Consider the following 8,320-nt stretch of genomic DNA (forward strand, 5'->3'; position numbering starts at 1 on the left):
TGGAGGGCGCATTAGTAATAATAAAGACAGCTTAGACCTGTGACCCACCAATTCCTCCATTGTAGCAGATTGCTCTGAGTCAGTCTGCACAGAAAAGTTAAACTGGGGACAAGACTGAACCAAACTTCTGTCAAGAGAACTTCTACCGCGTCTCTGGTTCCCCAACGTTAGGAGAAAGTAATAAAATTTCTTAAAAATAAGAAAATAGTGATAGCAGACAATGTCTATACAATGTAGCACATTACAGGAGAGAAGTGGCTTCTAGCTTTAGTGATTATTTTGTGTTTAGAAAACACAAACACTTACACGCAAGCTCTGATGTAAGGAAGACTTCATTGCCCCTAAACTCTGGTCAAACATTTGAAGATTTCTTCTGAAGAGCAATGTTGAATTTATGATTCTAAAGGTAAGAATTTGAACCTAATGTATAATTTATAGGAAAAACATTTTGCTCAGGATAGAAAAAAATGAGTTAATTGTATTTCTTTGAAAAGCTGTGAACTTCCCAGTGTTGAAAATTTTCTAACAAAATGGCAAATCGAAGTTGTATTAGTCAAGGAAATTTAAGCTAAAATAGTAAGTACACTCAAAAGATTTAATGGCTCAAAGAGTGACGAGTTGGGTTGTTTTCTCTCGTGTAGCAGCCCAGGGCAGGTATTCAAAGCAGTGAGTGGCTGTCCCTCCGCACTCTTGCTACCACACAGTCGTTTGGGGACCCAGGCTGATAGCTACTCTGTGTGTCGAAGTCATCCTGGACATCACTGTCCCAGTACCCTGGAATGAGGAAAGAGCTTGGAACCCACACAGGCAGTTGTTCTGGGCTAGGCCGGGAAGCAGCTCTTCCCTCCCTGTCTCCCCATTACGCTCCTTGCATTGCTTAGAAGTCAGACTAACATCAAGAGGCTGGGAAACATGGTCAGCCTCAAATCTTGGACAAGCTACTTATCACCTCAGTGACTTTTTTCCTCAACTCTAAAGCTGAAGGTGCTTCAAAGGGCACTAGTAAGTGAAAAAATAACCCGCAATCTGGCCAAAAATGCAAGTCATATATCTGATAAGGGTCTACCTCCATAATAAAGAACTATTGCAACTCAACAATAAAAAAGGTAAAGGATTTGAAAAAAACACTTATCCAAAGACATGAACAAATGAATAAAGGAAGAAAAGTTAAATATCATTAGTCATTAGGGAAATGCAAATTATAAGTGACAATTAAAATGCTACATTACACCCACTAGATGGCTAGAATAAAAAAGACAATAAGAAGTGTTGACAAAGATATGAAAATATTGGAACTCTCACATCACAGGTAGAAATGTCAAATGTTGCTACTTTTTTTTGTTGAACACATAGACAAGTTCCTCAAAAAGTTAAATATAGAGTCACTATGTAATCCAATAATTCCACTCTCAGAAATAGACCCAGGAGAAATGAAACTTATATTCATACAAAAATTTGAACACACATTTTTCACAGCTGAATTATTCATAATATCCAAATGTGGAAACATCTCATTAGCACCAGGTCCAAAGCAGATGAAGTAATCAGCCACTGCATTATAAACAACTCAAATCTCAAATAATGATCAACTGACAAGTAGATAAACAATATGTGCTATAATCACACAGCAGACTATTATTCCACCATAAACGAGAACAAAGTACTGATGGATGTAATGGGTGGATGGATGTTGAAAGCACTATGCTAAGTGAAAGAAGCCAGAACTCAAGGCTATATATTGTATGATTCCATTAAATAAAATGTCCAGATAGACACATCCATCAAAAGAAAAAGTGGTTTCCAAGTTTTGGGGAGACAGAGACATGGGAAGTGACTGGTAATAGGTTTAGGAGGAAAAGTTTCTGTAATAAGTGGTAATGGTTGCATAACTTTCGGGAACATACTAAAAACCACTGAACTCTGTAGTTTATAGGTGAATTTTGTAGTATGTGAACTTAAATGATGAATCTATCCATCAAAAATAGCACCCATCTGTGCAAAGACTGCTTTCATATCATTTCCCCCCCTTACCACATGGCTGCCCAGGCAGGGAAGACATTTCCCAAACTCCATTGAACAAATTAAGGCAGCCACAAGATAAGGTTCCACCAATGAAACATGCTGGACTGCCAATGACTAAAGCATCATGGGAGTCACACCTTGCTGAAAACAGAGCCACTACCAGCATAGGGGTATGGATGACATCACAGAGCAGAGCCCTAGGCATACTGATACACTCACCTCGAAACTGGCACAGGAGAAACACACTTCTGGGGTTTTATACCAGTCTAATTTGGGATTATCTTTGTTTTAAAAGTTAGTGTTGGTCTATCTGTGCAGAAGCAGGTAAACAAAGTAGGATGAGGTCTTAACAAAATTCTAATATGCATGGCATTGGCTTAGCTGTCAGGCAGTGAGTGGTAAGGAAATAAATATTATAGGTTGGGAAGTTGGAAGTGTTTTTATTCTGTACAAAACATTTGTCTGCATTAACATACCTACTGAGTCAGGGAAAGTGTTTGAATAAAACTGAACATTTGTGAATGCCGCCTTCTCCTTGCTATTTTAGCATGCCTGTATAAAAAACAGAACTCAGTAAAAAACAAAAAGTTTAGTTTGCAACCAAAATTAGAAGGAAATATAAAAAAATATAGAAATGTGTATTTTCATGTCCATTCATTTATTCATTCAATTAACAAATGTATTCCTAGCACTTGTACTACATCAATGGACAAAGCATACAAAGAGGGTTTATTCCAGTTTGAGAGACATACAAGTAATGCATATGATAAATTAATTACATGTTACAAATAAACTATGAAAAACAAAATTATGGAGTGTAGTCAGCACAGGAGTCGGGAACAATTTGTGATTTTGAGCAGGCTGGTCGGGGTCGTCCTTACAGAGAAGGCTGTACATGAGCGAAGGGAGTTAGATGCATAGAGGTCAAGGGAAAGCACATTCAAGCACAGCCATCAAGAACAGGGCTGGAAAAGAAGGAGGCCCTTGTGGCTGGAGCTGAGTTAGCAAGAGAAGCTAACAGTAAGTGATGAGTCACAGAGGACAGGGGCAGAGAGTGTGACTTTGGCTCTACTGTGGTGAAAAGAGGAGGCGCTCCAGGGTGTTGAGTAGAGGAACAACATGCCGTGAGGCTCTGAGCCTCGCTGTTGCCATATGGGCAATGCAGAAACAGAATTAAGTCAGGAGGTCAGCCCAGCCCAGAGCTATCTCCCTGGAGGTCAAGATAAGAGATGGATTCAGGTTAACTTTGGAAGAAACGTCTTTTTTTCTGGAAGATTGGAGGTGGTTCGAGAAAGATAATGAAGGATAAAGGATGCCAAAGCTATTATAAGAAGAAAGTGTGATGATCAAGTGTAAACACCAAAACCAAAGCCAAGCGAGGCTCTAATGGTCAAGCTGTGACATCAAAGCAGCATTTCATAAATCCATCAGAAACAGCTTAGGCCTACGGCCAAAGCAGAGCTGCCTTGCACCCCACAAATAACAGCTCTCACCAGTTAATGAAGTGCCCCTCCTTGAAGCTGGGGCACTTGCCTGTGATCTCCCTTCCACAGGCCTCACCTCGCAAAGGGTCCTCAGGAAGGACTGCTTAGCCATGGAGATTGCAAGAGGAATGGCTGCCCACTGAGCAGGGAGAAATGGCCAAGGCCCATTTACCTTCCAAAGCAGCCAGCACCTACGCAGCCCACCAGCCGCAGTCCCCTGAGCAATCTCCCAGTGGCCATCTTCTCCCTGGGGGAAAATGGAAACAAGAAGAGGGGAAGGGACTGGCAGTTTTCCCCTGGAAACATAAAGAATGAGACTAAGCACCCTAACAGTCAGTATTATTAAGCTAATGGAAATAGATTTAATTTTAGAGCAGACTAATACTGTTGGACAAGCTTTTAGAGATCTCATGTAAGGCCTCCACAACTGAAGCTGACACAGAGTAATAGGCTGAGGCCCTGGGGGGCACAGAGCCACAGCTGGGCAAGTGGGATTCCCTGGGGAGGTCAGCGAGAGCAGAGTACCAAGCACTGAAGGCCTCCTGGTCTGGCTGGATGAGATTAGCACTGTATGAAAAAAAAGCACCTGGCAGAAAAAGAAACAAAGGCACAGCTAATGATGGAGCATACAACAGAAGAGGCCAGTATGCAAGGCACTGCTGACTCCAAGTACCATATTCTCACCTTCCTGCCTGTCAGGCTCCCTGAGCAGCTCCAGGGAGTTGTCAGCACTTACTTCCTGTTCCTTCTCATTTTTCAATTGATTCCACAGCTCTCCTCCTTGTCCTGGTTCACCACCATTTGGTTCTTGTTCCCATCATAACAGCTGTTAAAGATGCCACTGATGACCATGTCCGCCATGTGAATTACTGGTCATCTCAGGTACAGACCAAGGGACTCCTCCAGCGAGAGCAGTGAGTGAATGTCTATACTGGCAATGTTATCAAGCTGGAGAATTACAGTTTGTGGCAGTGGGTCTCCTCCTCCTTTCCAGCAGTGAGCCCCATGGGCTGCATTGCACAGATGCAATAGAACTTGAGAGAGAGACCAATGTGAAGGTGCACCAAGCAGTTCCAGGCTTTTTGAAATTGCAAAGTTTGGTGGCAAAATGAGCTGCAAACTTCCCAACTGGATAAGTTCAGTGAAACCCCCAGATGCCCCCGAGCAACCAAAACATGCTGCTGAAGAACTGTGTGCTACAAGATGCTGCCAAGTGGTACTTCTGGCTGGTCATCTGTGCAGGTGCTGACACTAAGCTGATGCAGAAAAGGGGCAGGACAAAATTTAAAAGGACAAGTATTGATGGCTTAATGTATACACTGGTCTTCTGGATTTGGGGTTCCTGCTCTGCAGGGCGGTGATCCTAGCCATTGGCAATGCCATCTGAAAACGCACGGTCTACCTACTCTGGGATGAAGCAGAGGCCGTCCTTTTTCTACGTGATCATCCTCAACACCATTGTGCCCATTTCACTCTATGTCAGTGTAGCCCTCATCCACCTGAGCCACGGCTACCTCATCCACTGGGACAAGGTGTTCTACACGAATAAGCAGACACCTGCACCGTGGCCTATGCCACCCTGAAGGAGGAACTGGGCCAGGTGGAGTACATCTTCTTTAACAAGAAAGGCACCCTCACCTGGAACATCACGTTCTTCAACAAGTGCTCTGTCAGTGGCCACAGCTAGCGACATATTTGACATCCTGCAACACAAAGCTGAACTGGGAAACAGACTTCTTTAATCCTCTCGCTGACAGTAGTGCTCGTCCCGGAACCTCAGCCTTTTGGAATTCTCAAGATGCACGTGTGTGTGTGTGCGCACATGCACGCACACACACACACAAGTCCTACCACCTTTCCCTGTGTCACGCTGTGATGGCAGAAGAAAAGAATGAAGGACAGCTGTACTACAAAGCACGGTCCCCAGATGATGGGGTCCTGGTCGCTAGAGTCAAGAACCTTAGTTTTGTGTTCACTCTCACATCCCCAAAACAATCACCATCTGTGAGATGGGCATAGCCATCACTTACCAGCTAATGGCCACCCTGGACTTCAACATCGTTTGCAAGAAGATGTCAATCACAGCGCAGCATCCAGAGGGGAAGATCAGACTCTACTGCAACATCCAGCTTGACAGACTTTGCCACTGCACCCAGGAGCTGCTCAGCCCCACCAGGGACCACCTGAATGAACAAGCAAGTAAAGGGCTAAGGACACTGTTTCTGGCCTCCAAGGATATGGATGAAGAGTACCATGAGGCTTGGACCAAGATACAGCTCCAAGCCAGCCTGGTGCATGACAGCTGGGAGGACAGGATAGCCGGCATCTACCAGGAGACTGAGAGCGACATGGTGCACTGGATGCAATGGCCACTGAGGAGAAACTTTAGCAAGGGGTCCCAGAGACTTTCACCCTCCTGTCACGGCCACCAGTGAGATATGGGTGCTAACCAGAGAGAAACGAGAGATGGCCGTATACACAGCTATTCCTGAAAGATGCTGACAGAGAACATGATGGAGATGTTCATAGTCACTGGCCACACCCTCCTGGAGGTGTGGGAGGAGCTCAGGAAAGCCCAGGAAAAGATGGTAGACTCATCTTACACTGCAGGTGATGGCTTTATCCGCCAAGAAAAACTTTCTTCTTCCAACCTCACTTCTGTCCTGGAAGCAATCACTGAGAAGCAAGCCCTAGTCATAAATGGCCACAGTCTGGCCCATGTGTCGGAGCAGACATGGAGATGGAATTTTGGAGACAGCGTGTGCCTGCAAAGCTGTCATCCAGTGCTGGGTGACCCCCTTGCAGAAAGCGCAATATTAAAAGCACAATAGACTGTGACACTTGGCATTGCTGATGGAGCCAATGATGTCAGCATAATCAAAACGGCTCATGCTGGTGTGGGCATCCGCAGGCAGGAGGGGATCCAGGCTGTCCTGACCTCCAATTACTCCCTCTCCTCCTGCTGGTGCATGGGCACTAATGCCACCTACACGTGCGCAAGTTCCTCTGTTATTTCCTCTATAAGAACTCTGCTTTGCTACAGTCCACTTCTGCTTTGGATTTTTCTTTTCTTTTTTTTTTTTTTAATTTTTTTTTTTAAATTTTTTTTTTTGACAGACAGAGTGGACAGTGAGAGAGAGAGACAGAGAGAAAGGTCTTCCTTTGCCGTTGGTTCACCCTCCAATGGCCGCCACGGCTGGCGCGCTGTGGCCGGCACACCGCACTGATCCAATGGCAGGAGCCAGGTGCCTAACCTGGTCTCCCATGGGGTGCAGGGCCCAAGCACTTGGGCCATCCTCCACTGCACTCCCTGGCCACAGCAGAGAGCTGGCCTGGAAGAGGGGCAGCCGGGACAGAACTGGCGCCCCGACCGGGACTAGAACCCGGTGTGCCAGCGCCGCAAGGCGGAGGATTAGCCTAGTGAGCCGCGGCGCCTGCTGCTTTGGATTTTTCTGTGGCTTCTTCGTTCAGACCATCTGTGACCTGTATTTCATCCCCTACGTAACATCTTGTATAGCTCCCTTTCAGGCCTGGTTTTGGGGTCTCTGATCAGGATGTCTCAGAGCAACAGAGCATGCTGTTCTCTAAGCTGTGTGAGCCAAGCAGCCGAACCTTCTCTTCAACAAGCAGTTCTTACTCTGCATCACCTGGACCATCTAGACTTCCATGCTCATGTTCTTTATCAACAAGGGGTGTTTACAGAACCACCCAGGATGACGGGGCCCAGCTGACCTACTCCCAGTCTTTTTGCAGTCACAGTGGCCATGTCACTGGTCATTATGGCCAGTGTGCAAACTGGGCTGCATACGGGCTGCTGAACAGCCATCACCATATCTTCATCTGGGGCCGCCTAGCTGCCTGCTTTGCCACCCTCTTTGCCAGGCACACCGATGGGCTCTCTGACATGTTGCTAAACCAGTTCCGGTTCACAGAGAATGCTCAGAACACTGTGGTCCAGCCCACAAGGCGGCTCACCCTTATGCTCACCACTGTCATCTCCCCAAGTCTATGCGTGTCTTTCCATTTCTTAGCCTTAACCCAAAGCTGGATTTCTCCAGCTGGTCCACTACACCCTGTAGGTAAATAAGAAGCAGAAAGCCCAGCATTGCTGCAGGCAGCAGGTTGGCCATAGGAGGTCCCAATGCTCTGGCCATCCCTCCTCCCGCCAGGAGGGCTTCATCCTGTCTGGCAAGAACACAGCTCAGCTCCTTGATGCTGACCAGCTTTACAACCTGCCCCAGTTCCACCTAGATGGAGGGCCCGCACAGGAAGAAAAGTGACAGCCCCTGCGATCCCAGCAGTAAGACTGACAAACTGCCCAAGGGATCAAGGCTGAGACTGCAATGCCCTGTGATGGTGAACACAGCAAGCAGGGCTGGCTGGTCTCCAAGTGGACACTGACTCAGAACTGTTGGTCCTCACTGCTTGTCTGCCGTAGCAGAGTGTCCTGCTGCTCCCATCAGTTTCTAGGACATCCCTGGCTGGACAATTGGGGCAGGTGAGCCCCAAGGGCAGAGCAGGATCTGAGGCATGGGGACCAGTCTAGTGGGAGACAACATGTGGAACTGAAACTTGTCTGCTCCTGCCTTGCCTAGGAACCTACAGGGAGACTATCATCTCTCTCATCATCATCTCTCTCTCTCTCTCTCTCTCTCTCTCTCTCTCTCTATATATATATATATATATATATATATATACACTACTGCCCAGAGGAGTTCTAGAGACCTGGCACAGAGTTGCATAAGAATGTGCCCTGTCAGGTAGCCAGAGACCTGCCGGGTTCTTTGGGTCCCTCTCATCATGTGTGTCTCTCC

General features: G+C 46.4%; 1 pseudogene; it reads left to right on the forward strand.

Annotated features, from left to right (window-relative positions):
* The first annotated feature begins 4,061 nt into the window (after positions 1-4,061).
* LOC133756642 (phospholipid-transporting ATPase ID-like) lies at positions 4,062-7,907 on the forward strand (annotated as a pseudogene).
* Positions 7,908-8,320: the final 413 nt, after the last annotated feature.

This window comes from Lepus europaeus, chromosome 3 (genome assembly GCF_033115175.1).
Source record: "Lepus europaeus isolate LE1 chromosome 3, mLepTim1.pri, whole genome shotgun sequence".
NCBI lineage: Eukaryota > Metazoa > Chordata > Mammalia > Lagomorpha > Leporidae > Lepus > Lepus europaeus.